The sequence below is a fragment of the Bos taurus genome, chromosome 3 (assembly GCF_002263795.3).
Source record: "Bos taurus isolate L1 Dominette 01449 registration number 42190680 breed Hereford chromosome 3, ARS-UCD2.0, whole genome shotgun sequence".
In the NCBI taxonomy this organism is placed as follows: domain Eukaryota; kingdom Metazoa; phylum Chordata; class Mammalia; order Artiodactyla; family Bovidae; genus Bos; species Bos taurus.
The window spans coordinates 56,790,818-56,803,588 of record NC_037330.1 but is presented as its reverse complement, the minus strand read 5'-3'; the positions used below and the strand labels follow the sequence as shown (position 1 = coordinate 56,803,588).

Sequence of the window (12,771 nt, the reverse complement as noted above, 5' to 3'; positions counted from 1 at the left end):
CTGTGTATCTGGATCTATGCTTGGGACTTTACATGAAAAATTATTTGTAAGAATTGTCATCACTGAACCTTTTCTATGTCAGGTCCTGTGCTAAGTGCTTTACAGACTTCATTTAATCTTTATAACAAGCTTATAAGTACTATTATTAAATCTATTTTATAAATAAGAAGATGGAGGATCTGAAGTTAACTAACTCGCTCAAAGTTATCCGGAGAAGGCAATGGCACCCCCACTCCAGTCCTCTGCTCACTTTCTTCCTACAGACAACTCAGAGGACATGTCACTCATGGACCTCAGCTTCTGGATTCCTTTATATAAAACCAAAAGAGATCATAGATAACTCACTGCAAAATTCTCTTGCAAAATTTAGAGTATCATGAAGACACATGTGAAGTTTTCTGGCTGCATCTACTATCTTTAACATTTTATTATCAAATTAATTTTCTGAATTTGACCTTGAGAGATAATGATGGGAAAATCCGGCTCTTCTGAACTGAAGGAGGTAGGAAAGATTTCATATACATCTTTTAGGTTATGAGTTTATGGGATTGTGGCAAAGTATCCTGTGTGTTCACAAATCCCACATCTTCATCTTTCAGCCACACACCTATGCATTCCAAGCCTGCTGTGCAGTTGTGGTGTGCATGCATTCTCAGTCACTCAGTTATGTCCAGTTCTTTGCAAGCCCATGAACTGCAGCTTGTCAGGCTCCTCGCTCATGGGATTTCCCAGCCAAGAATACTGGAGTGGGTTGCCATTTCCTTCTCCAGGGGATCTTCCTGACCCAGGAATGGAAGCCGAGTCTCTGCACTGGCAGGTGGACTCTGCAGAGTCACCTGGGAAGACAGTCAGGTGGCGTCATGTCACCGAGTTCTGGCCATCGATGTTGGCAGAAGTGACGTGTGCTGTTTCTAGGCTGACCCATAAAATCACCCTACACACCCTCAGTGGTTTCTCATTTTCTGGCTGAGTGGAAAGGATGCTGAGAGTTTAGAAGAGGGTGGAACCAGAGGATGGAAAAAGTCCGAGTCTCCCAAAGATTATGCAGAGCAAACCCTCCCTCACCAACCTGCACTGGACTGTGAAGTGAGTGAGAACCACAATTTTATTGTGCAAAGCCTCTGAGATTTGGGGAATGCCTGTTACAGGACTTGGTTTACTCCAACTAATACAGAGGTACAGTGAATAGAGCATAAGAATTAGAGAATTCTGGGTTCCGCACAAACTTTTCCACTTACCAGCTGTGTGACCTTGCGTAAATTACTTAACCTCTCAGAGTTTCAACTTCATTTGTAAAATGGGAATATAATAACACTTACCTCATAGGATTGTGGGAGAATGCTATGAAAACATATGTGTATAGTGTCTGTTACATAGCAGGTGTAGCAGGATTACAAATTTACTCACACAATCCAATTGTACAAAGAAAGTGTAATTTCTTTATTTCTCTATAACTGACTGAATTTTTTTCAAGAACCTTCAGCCCTGGGGTAAGCAGAGAAACAAATGTGAACTTTAAATGAGCCAATTAACAATATGTCCATCTCCTTTGGTTTAAAATGATCTCTTTCAGGTAAATGCTCAGGTTTTCAAATCTTCCTCCTCAAGCTGGGAGATGGGGGAGTCTCCTCTGTTGCCATAGCAATGGGGTGTGGGCCCGACGGTCTTCATGCAGGCCCTTGGCTGCTCTTTGAGTCTTCACCGGCCTCATTGGATCTTGTCTTTAGCCTGTATTGTTAGTGCTTGCTAGGCTGGCATCAGCTGTTAGAAACCTGAGATTCTTTTTTTTTTTTTTACTTTACAATATTGTATTGGTTTTGCCATACATCAACATGCATCCACCACGGGTGTACACGTGTTCCCCATCCTGAAAAAAAAAAAAAAAGAAAATATGATTCACATACCATAAAATTCATCATTTTAAAGCATACAATTCACTGGTAGTTAGTATACTGAAAATGTATGACCATCATCATTTGTCTAATTCTAGAACTTTTTTATTACTGAAAAAATAAACTGTATATCATTTAAAAAAAAGAAACCTGAGATTCTTCTCCTTTAGCTTGGTATTGGCCCTAGGGCCTCTCTTTTGACCCAGCTGGTGCTGTAGCCCGCCAAGGTCTGGCTGTGATTCCCCCCTTGCTCACTGGCCTGGCTACCCTTGTCTGCAGGGCCATTTTGCTCTACCCTGAGGACTCCTCTGGTGAACTAACTGCCCCATAGGTCAGTCACTTTCAGTTCCTTCTCTAGAGCATCCAGGAACTTTTGAACACTTTCTATATAAGGAGGGAAACTCCAGGAAACATAACTCAGTCCCTCTCAAAGCTTAACCATGATTTTGCCCTGCTATGGCCATCATATGCTGGCATGGGGTGGGGGCCATACTCTGCAAGACAATCCCTCCCGGGAGATTCAGACAAGGGCCTCTTTGCTTTCGGTATTTGTGACTGACAGACTCTAGGGTGACCTCCTATGACTCCCTCTTCCTGGTTTTCATGCCCTTGTATAACCTCCTCTTCTTGCATGTGGGTGGGCAGCCCTGTGACTGTATTTCATTATATAAAACTTCATCTTGCTGGTAGATCTTTCTACAGGCTTTTCTTGCTGACTTGATGAAATGGCCATGGCCATGTTGATAATGGCAGGGAATTATAGATGAACTCTAGGAATTGTGGGTGAATTCTAGAATCTGATGGGCTGGAGGGACTATAAGGGTCAATAAGAAGCAAGAATCCTGAGTGAATTCCTCCTTAGAAAGTCTTCAGATGAGAACACAGCTTTGTGACATCTTGATTACAGCCCTGTGAGATGCTTAAGGAAAGACCCTGTGGGATAATAAATGCACGTGATTTAAGCTGCTAAGTTTGTAGTAACTTGTGCAGCAGTGACTAACTGTGAAGAACTTTGGCTCAGAGAAACTGTTCACAGCATGCGTGACTCATCATTTATCCTCTCCCTTTGTCCCCTTCTGCTTCCCACAACCCACAGGGGGATAGAAGGACAGATTTTAATTTTCCTTTTCACTCTGGTGGGAGGACCCCTCCTTCTCCCCCTCTCCCCAACACACAGCATTGCTTCCTCCTGCCTAAAGTGACATTCATTTTTCTCTACATCCTTTGTGATCAAGATACAGAGTGGCTGCTATGAAACATAGTTTAGAAGAAGAGGTAAAAGGTATACAGAGGATTGATATCTTAAAAATATTATCCTCGTGACATAGATCATTATATATAGTTTCCTCATCTTTAGACGCAGTTGATATGAACCTCGTTGTTTTCCAGGTCAGAAAGTTACTCAAACCATCTTTCACCCTAATTTTCTCTTGAGTTTTTCCCTATCTCAAACTTCTCTTGGCATGAAAGAGGCTGTCAAAGCTGGGTGACCACCCACTGATATAAATATGGCTTGCTATAAATGCTCAGAGAGTCTGGCTTCCCATGGGAATGCATCTGTTGGAAAGATCATCAGGATAAGCAACTATCTAGTTTGGGTTCATGGGCCACAGTCACGGGGTATTAGAGCTGAAGAACTATCAAGTCCAAACATTCTCATTTTATAGAAAAAGGAAACTGAGGCCCAGGAAAGTGAAATGACTTGCAAAACCCCATCATGTTGGTTATTCCAAAGCTGGAATCAGAATATGAGCATTCCTATAAGCAGTCTATGCACCAGTTAAGATATCATGTACAACTACAAATACATGTGCGGTGGGAAATTCTTTATGAAGCAACTTTTGTCAGAGTGGATTATTTTTTTAGGTCCACTTTCTCAAGACCTCTTCTTTTTGCAAGAATTAAGTTTTTATCCTTTTTTGTTAGTAAAAGAAATCTTCCCAGGAAAAGTCAAAGAATAGCTGCTTTCCTCTGAGCCGCTAAATGGTGATAACAGCTGTAGGAATTCGTCCCCTCACGCTCCAGGGAGTGAGCCATGGGGCATTTACAAATTTTGGGTTCCAGTGGGGTTGTCTAGACCTGGGCAGTCTGCTAACCTTGGCCGGAGATAGAATTTTTAAACTGTGCTTTTATGTAGAGTCTCTTCTTTCTCTCTCTTTTTTCCTCTTAAGAAGGGGAGCTAGACTTTATTTTTTCTTTTTAGCCTTGAGTTTCTGACAAAGCCCTGGAAATATGAATACAGCCTTTGTGAAAATGAGTGAGAATCTTCTTTTAAAACAATTCTTTTATCATTTTTATTCGTTTTGCAGAGATTCTTTTCACTCATAGAACTAGAAAACAGTTTGGGTCATAGAGAATAACCTTTTGAAAGCATGTTGTTATTTTATTCTTAATTCTCCTAAGAGACCACCCTGCAGACGAGTAGCTTGAGACATTGCAAAGGCTGCTTTGTTTTATCCTTTCCGGGTCCTAACAACAGTGGGTTTATGACATCAGCGTGGTGCCACTTTCTGGTTTTATGTGAGATGGTGTGGTGTGGGCATAAGACCTCTGGTTGTGGAGTCAGACAGACCAGGGTTCAGAGCTCTGGGAACTGAGGTGACTTATTTTGCTACTCCAGTGTAAAGTGAAGGAGGAATAATAATGCTTAGCTCATGTGTGTGTGCTCAGCTGCTTCAGTCGTGTCCCACTGTTTTGCGACCCCATGGACCGTAACCCACCAGGCTCCTCTGCCCATGGAATTTTCCAGACAAGAATACTGGAGTGCCATTTCCTCCTCCAGGGGATCTTCCCGACCCGGGGATGGAACCCGAGTCTCCTGTGTCTCCTGCATTGCAGACAGATTCAGTATTCTTGCCTGGAGAATTCCATGGGCAGAGGAGCCTGGCGGGCTACATTCCATGGGGTCTCAGAGTCAGACACCACGACTGGGTGACTAACACTTTCACTTTTCTTTATCACTGAGCTATAGCGGAATAGAAATGTTAGGAACATTAAGTGAAGATAAGAACTACAGCACACCTGACACAGGGCCCGGCACATGGTCAGCACTGTCATAGGTGCGGGACACCTTATCAGAATTCCAGTGCATATTTGATTGTTCATATTCCCAGCTGGACTAAAGAGTCCATCAAAGAAGGAACTGTGTCTGTCTTGTTCATCATTATAATCCCAACATCCATCTTAGTGCTTAATACATAGTAGGTACTCAGAATGTATTTACGTGAATAAATGAATGAGTGAGAACTGATAACTCTTGTTAGTGGTCTCTTGAGCTTGTGCCATACCCCAGCTGACCACATAGATCAGCTGAGTCCTCTCAGCCACACCCTGTCCCATACACACACGAAGATGTGGGCACCAGCTACTTCCAGGCTTCCTACCTGGGACAGATTTAGTTCACATTCAGAAATCTGAAGAGCCTTTCCTTCAGAATCTGGCGTTGACTGGAGCTTACAGAAAATTATAACAGCTTGAGGTTTAAGAACAAAATCCAAAGAAGAGCTAGAGAGAACAAATGTTAAAATAATTTTGTTAGAAAAACAAAATTTCCTATAACTTAGTTCTCAAAATTCAAAACCTAATGTGAACCCCTCATGAGTTCAATAATTTCCAAGGAAACTGAGGCTTTTAATGTTCCTGTTCCATTATAGATAATTTCCTTCTCATAGGAGGCCTCTAACAGCACTTGAGATAGAAATAAAAATAGTCCAAGGAGAGAGAGTGGGAGAAATAAAAAAGGAACATAAGATGGAGGCGAGATAGATCCCCAGGAGAAGGAGAGTTTTGTAAACAAGCTCTCTCTGAATGATGATTGGATTCATCCTTGTATCACTAAGGCCCGGCACAGAGAGTAGACATGTGAGCTGATCAGCACAGATTCTTGAGCCAAAGGGGGTCTGAGGGGTGAAGTGATGGAGGGTTAGACTTAAAGCTAGAGCAGGAGAGACCACAATGGGCCAGTGTCTACTGCCTGGGCCAAGGAACAGAAGGAGGAAGACAGATGCTTGGAAGAAAAAAAGACAAGACGTTGGAGTGAGGGGCTATTCTCCTTTTACTTCTTACTCTTTTGGTTTCTTTATTTAAGAAAAGCAACAGGGGAGAACTATCAAGAGCAGAAGATCCTAGAAGGAGTTGAAGGCGGAAGTGGGAGATAAAAATAAATTCCCTGTTCTACTTTCACTCTGATGATATTAACACTTGAGTCTAATTCTCCACTGCCTCCTCCTCTTCCTATTTATCTATGTTCCCCTTTGTCTCTCTCACTAGATTACAAGCAACTTGAAGGCAGAAAATGTTTTTCTTCCTCTTTGTGCTCACCTGGGGAGTGCCTGGCTCATTTGTTGCTTGATGAATTGAGTTGGCAAGAATAGTTGATGATAGCTGTGAGTGGGTGCATCCATATAAGGAAACTCCATTATTCAGTATAATGGGTCAGTCAACCCTTTCCCCTCCCCTGGTTGCATTTGGGATATAAGGAAAGGAAAACTGTAAACTAAAGGGGGAAATTTTTGCACTTCCACAGTGATGAAAGACACCAGTGGAGTAATTTAATCAAAACAAGATACTATAGCATGTCGCCTCTGCTCTTATAGTTGTTAAAGGGAAAACATACCTCTGAGTGAGACAAAGGGCACTTAGGAGTGTGCACTAGTTTTTGTCCATAATCTACTAGTTCTTATCTCAGACTGAGTTACCCTATGGATAGAAGGTAATCCAATGTCTTCTAGTTGTAAAGTCCTATCTATTATAGCCCATTTAATGTTAGAAACAGGTAATGTCACGCCCAGGGATATGGTTAAAATATTTTAAAAACAGAATCACTAGGAGATGAGTGGAAGGATATGGAGAGGGAAAGAAAAGCAGGACAAGAGGACAGAAACAGAGGCATGAAAAAGACCAGGCAGTGGAGAATAATTGAGCTGCATTGCTCCTAACTGTGATGTATATGACAGATTAAACCTACACTTCTGCATCTAAGGTGGGAAGATGTGGTTTCAGGTAAGTTGCAAGTTGGTCTTTTGAGTGATGGGGAAAGTGTAATCACATAATTCTATGCGAGATCAAGTTCTTAGCCTTTTTCAAAATATAGAGTCCCCTTTAATAATCTGGATCTTGAAAGTTCTCATTAAAAGAAAAAAGTTGTAAAAGAAAAAAAGTGTGTATGGTGATGGATGTTAACAGGACTTATTGTGGTGACCATTTTCAATATATACAAATACCAATCATTTTATTATACACTTGGAACTAATATAATGCTATGTCCATTATAGCTCAATTAAAAAACATCTGATGAAATATAGATCTTTTTCCAGAAAAAAACACAGACATCCACAATTTTACCTGCAATTTTGGAGGTTCACAGACTCCTGCAGTCCATTCACTAACTCTGTGGCAAGGTGCCTTCTGGCCAATATAGTCTCAGTGTCCCTTACATCTTATTCAAGGTTCCAGCTTTCAGTTGCCATTTACCCCAGAGCAAATGAGACCCAAGTGGTCCCGGTCTCTGAGTAGGGGGTTATCTGGTGTCTCTGCTCTGTATTTTTGGTGCAGAACACCTGGCCTTCCAGAAATAGGAACTGCTATTAATAACAAAGGTTTGGCTGAGGCAACCTGAAATGGTTTTCTCTCAAAGCTCTATGGGCGACGAGTGGAAGAAGCACTCCAAACACTATTGGGTTACAGGAGTCTGTCAAGGGATATGTGGAGATTAGTGGTGAAGGGACAGGAAGGAGGACATGCACAGAGCACTGCTACTGTGTCCTGTCACACATCTGTTTTCGAGCTGTGATGTGCTTCAGACTAGAGCAGGTAAGTATAGCAAAGTCTCAGGAATGGCAAACAGAATTCATCTTCCTTTCCAGTTCCTATAGACTATGTGTGAGCTGGTTACATGGAGTCCCTCAATGAATCACTCCTCTGAATAGTCATACCATTGTGAAATCTTCCCTTGAATCAAGGCTGCTCCTCTGATATGCTTTAACCAGATACAGAGGAACCAGGAAGAGAAGAACTGAGGTTTTCCAGCTGATGGCCCAGCTGAACTGCCCCCAGAAAGCCAGCACCAGCTGTCAGCATGAGTCATCATAAACATTCTAGCTAGTTAAGCTTTCAGATAACGCAACCCAAGCATCGTTACATAGGGTAGAAGAAACATCTAGCTGGGCCTAGTCAGCCCCCAGAACAGTAAGAAACAAAAGAAATAGTTGTTATTTTAAGTCACTTAGCTTTTAGGTGATTTGTTATTCAGCTGGGCTTCCCGGGTGGCTGCCTGCCAATTCAGGAGATGTAAGAAATGCAGATTCGATGCCTGGGTTGGGAAGATCCCTTGGAAGAGGGCATGGCAACCCACTCCTGTATTCTTGCCTGGAGAATCCCACGGACAGAGGAGCCTGGTGGGCTATGGTTCATGGGTCACAAAGAGCTGGATACAACTGAAGCGACTTAACACACACGCACACATGCATTATACAGCTAAGGTAAGTCAGACAGGTTGCTATTCTCAGAATACTGTGTTAAGATGTATTTTTAGGTCATATCCAGACTTGGTTGGAGAGATTCCATGACTGATTGCCAATTTCTCATTGCAGCAGGAAGAGAGAGTGGAATCCTGTGTAAAAAAAGAGACTGGAATTATAAAATTGCAACTTATATTATCTCCGTAGAGCTCAGAAGGAACACTTGGCAACTTTTTGTGAGAAAGTTGTGACTTAGAATAAAAATAAATAAAAACTTGGCTTTTCATTAGCTCTGAGATTTTCTGTATTCTGAAATTTGGCTTTGCTAATTTCTGAAGAACTTTAAAGCAGGACAACAGACAGAAACTCAGTGAAAGGGTCATGCCTTGTAAGGCCTGAAGGATTATCACCAGGATTCACTCTTCTCTCTTTGCTACCTATTATCTCTCCCTCTAAGGTCAGGGATGTAAATAGGATGGAGGGTCCTTGGAACGGTTAGCATTCTTGCAGATTGTACTGGCCAAAGTCCAGTGTAATACGGAGGTGCTGAAAATGTACAAACCTCACTTGCTCACTCACTAATTCATTTTAATTTGTCTACAGTTTTTATGGTATGTATCTTTTTCTCTATGCCAAATATCTTTGCAGGGACTGCAAAGAAGTAAACAAGATATAAGTTTTAAGTCGTGGCCCCTATCTTCAAGGAGCTCATGTTAAAGCAATCTGGACATTACAACAGAATAAGAACAATATAACCACAATAGAGGCTCCTGTTAGAAGAGTAAGCACTGTGTACCACTGTATCTCATATAATCTTCTAAAATTTTTTAAATTAATTTTAATTTTTTATAACAGCTTTAAGATTAATTCACATATCACATATCAATTCCTTTAAAGTGCATAATTCAGTGCTTTTAATATACTTATATAATTATATACTCATCATCACTATCTAATTCCAGAATATTTTGATCACCCCAAATAGAAGCACCTACCTATCAGCAATGACTCCCTATTCCTCTTACCCCTCTCACCCTAGTAACCACTACTTTACTGAACTTTGTGGATTTGCCCATCTGGAACATGTCAAACAAATAATTCAGTATGTGGCTTTTTGTGTCTGTATTATTTCATTTAACATCTTTTCAAGATTCATCCATGTTGTAGCATCTTTCTTTCTATTGCCAAATGATACTCCATTGTATGGATATGCCATATTTGGCTTCTTCATCAGCTGATGGACATGTATGCTGCTCTCACTTGTTGACTATTATGAATAATGCTGCTATGACCATTGGCACAGGTTATTGTATGGAAATATATTTTTTATTCTAATGGATATTTATATAAAAGTTAAATTGTTGAGTCATGTGGTAACTATGCTTAATTTTTTAAAGAACTGCCCAACTATAACTGCCTGTCTTTTATTTTAGCCATCCTGGTGGATGTGAAGGTGCATCTCATTGTGGTTTTTACTTGTATTTCCTTCATAATTAATGATGTTAAGCATTGTATGCTTAATGGCCATCTATGTGTTTCTTTGGAGAAAGAAACATATTTAAATCCTCTATCTTTAAATTGGGTTATTTTTTATTGTCCTTTTACTGTTCAGTTTTATGAGTTCTTTATATATTCTTTACAAATTCCTTACAAGGTATATGATCTGCAAATATTTTCTACTATTCTGTGGTTGTGTTCTCCCTTTGACAGTGTCCTTTGAAGCTAGCTGAAAATTCTTTAATTTTGATGTCATCCAATTTATCTACTTCTTGTTTTATCTCATGCTTTTGATGTCATTGAGAAATCATTTCCTAATGCAAGTCCATGAAGATTTTGTCCTATGTTTTCTTCTAAGAGTTTTATAGTTTACCTCTTATATTGAGGTCTAAATTCCATTTTGAGTTAATTTTTATATACGATGTGAGGTAAGGGTTCAACTTCATTTTTTTCTGCATGTGGATATTCAGTTGTTTCAGGACCATTTGTTGAAAGGCTATTTTTTGCTGTTGAATAGTCTTGGCATCCTTGTAGAAAATCAATTGACCATAAAAAATGTAAGGATTTATTTCTGGACTCGCAATTCAATTCCATTGACCTATATGTCTTATGTCAGTCATTTAATCTTTATAACAGCTATATGAGGAAGGTACTACTAAAGGCTCAGACTCTGAGCACTTTGCTTTCTTCAATATCTTGTAATTAATATGCCGCAAATCAAAGACTGGCTTTCCCTGGTGGCTCAGTGGTAAAGAAACCACCTGCCAATGCAGGGTTCGATCCCTGGGTTGGGAAGATCCCCTGGAGGAGAAAATGGCAACCCACTAGAGTGTTCTTGCCTGGAAACTCCCACGGACAGAGAAGCCTGGCAGGCTATATATAGTATGTGTGTGCATACTAGTCGCTCAGTTGTGTCTGACTCTTTGAGACCTGTGGACTGCATCCTGCCAGGCTCCTCTATCCATGGGATTCTCCAGTCAAGAATACTGGAGTGATTTGTCCTGCCCTCCTCCAGGGGACCTTCCCAAACTAGGGATCGAACCCATGTCTCCTGCATTGCAGGCAGTTTCTTTACTGAGACGATCCCTTGGAAAAGGGATAGGCTATAGCACATGGCGTTACAAAAGAGTTGGACACGACTTAGCAACTAAATAACAACAACAACAACAAAATAGACTGGAAAAGTAAGTTGAGGGTAGATCATGAAGGGTCTTGGCTGCATTGCCAAGGAGTTGGGGTTTTCTCTTGGAAGCAACTGGGAAATAATGGTAGGTTTTATGTAAGGGAGTTAGGTATTTATGTAACTGGCAGCTCAGAGCAGGATAGATTAGAGTAGGAGGAAATACAGGCAGAAAAACCAGATTTAGAGTTCTTGTGAGTGAGACGATGATAAGAGCAGGGATGGAGAGAAGAGGGAAGTTATCTAGGATGCTTGATTGACAGGATCAGTGATTGATTTGGAGTGGGGGAGAGGAGTGAGGGAAGAAGGGAAAGGAAAAGAAGAGATAGAAATGAGAGGAGAGAGAAGAGAAGAGAAAAAGAAAGAAAAGAAGCAAAGATTTTTGAAGGTCTAAGCCTTGTTAATCTATTTCCATTTTCAGGTGAGAAAATATATTCAGAGAAATTTAAAAAATTGTTCAGTCCCAGATCTGCTGGTCAGTGGCTGAGATGGGTTTCAAATTCAGTCCTTTTTGACTCCCGAATCCCGTCTTTCCTCCTTACCACACTGTCAAGGATAAAAGTTCAGATTTTTGGAAGAGGTGGGAGGATGAGTACTGAGACCATCTATAAACAAAACGAGAGAAAAGAGATGGCTTTAATAGCAAAGAGCAGAGATTCATTTGGGGACACATGATGTTTGAGGTTGCTGTGTGACACCAGGGTGGCACAGGCGAAGATGACCTACATGTGATTAGACATAAGAAACCAAAGCTCAGGAGAGGCACAGGGCTTAAGATCCCATCCTAGGACTCACTTCCTACTTCTGAAATTTTGGGTGATGCTATGGGAAGCAGCTGAGATTGTCCAAGGAACCAGTAGGAGTGTGAAGAGAAGAAAGACAAGGGAGGAAATGGTCTAGTGTATCAAAGATGAGAGATGACGGAGCCTGGGCATCTTCCTTGGTGGCATGAGTCCTTGGCACACCTGGCTTGTACCCACAGAAATGTGGCTTCCAGGCGTCAGAGAGGCTTGAAAGACAGCGGTGAGGGGCCCTTTCTTTCCTGCAATGAGCACTCAATAAATGAGCATTATTATTACTGTTGTTGTTATTACTTTGGTTATGATTATACACAGAGCAAAACTCAGCAACTATTTTTCAAGAGTGTATTTCATACAGTCCTCTTCAGAGGCAGGACTATGGGATAAAATAATTTCCTGTCCCTCCTGAGTCCAGAGCTCCATAATTCTCTCTACTATTGACTAGTGAATAAGAACTATCTTGAAATTTGATGCCTGGCACAGAAGCTATCATTATACTTCCAAATTTTATTGAGGAAATATTTGAATCCAAACAGAGACTTTCATTTTGTTGACTTTAAAGAAAGCTTCATTCATATTCACCCAACAAATATTCGTTTAGCACTTGCTCATATAAACAGTCCTATGATAAGTGCTATGGTAAAGCCCTGTAAATACAAAATCTCTGTCCTTGGGCAGTTTGTAATCTGGGTAAGGGAAAGGATGAACATACCTGCAAATGGAGTGGGTAACTAACCAAAGTCAGCAAAGCTATTTATGGTTAAATTGTAGACAATACAAATTACAGAAGGAGGGAGGGGAAAGAGAGAGAGAGAAAGAGAGAGACAGAGGCAGAGAGACAGACACTGCAGAAACAAGCATGAAGCTGGCCTTGAGATTGGTTAGTATTTGGCTAGTCAGAGTCGAGGCAAGTCCAGGAGGGAGAAAAGGGAGATCTCAGTAGA

General features: G+C 40.9%; 2 long non-coding RNA genes across 3 annotated transcripts in view; one reads left to right on the top strand and one right to left on the bottom strand.

Annotated features, from left to right (window-relative positions):
• Window positions 1-1,416: 1,416 nt before the first annotated feature.
• Window positions 1,417-12,771, bottom strand: part of LOC101903905 (uncharacterized) — a 31,255-nt gene continuing 19,900 nt past the window's right edge. The window contains exons 2-4 of one of the 2 annotated variants that reach the window (XR_009493938.1): window positions 7,236-8,502; window positions 5,276-5,396; window positions 1,417-1,867 (exon numbers count right to left, since the gene is read on the bottom strand). This is a non-coding gene — a long non-coding RNA (uncharacterized lncRNA). Of the gene's footprint in view, window positions 1,868-5,275; window positions 8,503-12,771 lie in introns of both variants that reach the window. The other variant, XR_805587.3, reaches the window with a different exon arrangement.
• LOC132344882 (uncharacterized) overlaps window positions 8,283-12,771 on the top strand; it is a 55,262-nt gene continuing 50,773 nt past the window's right edge. The window contains exon 1 of the long non-coding RNA XR_009493939.1: window positions 8,283-8,371. This is a non-coding gene — a long non-coding RNA (uncharacterized lncRNA). The remainder of the gene's footprint in view (window positions 8,372-12,771) is intronic.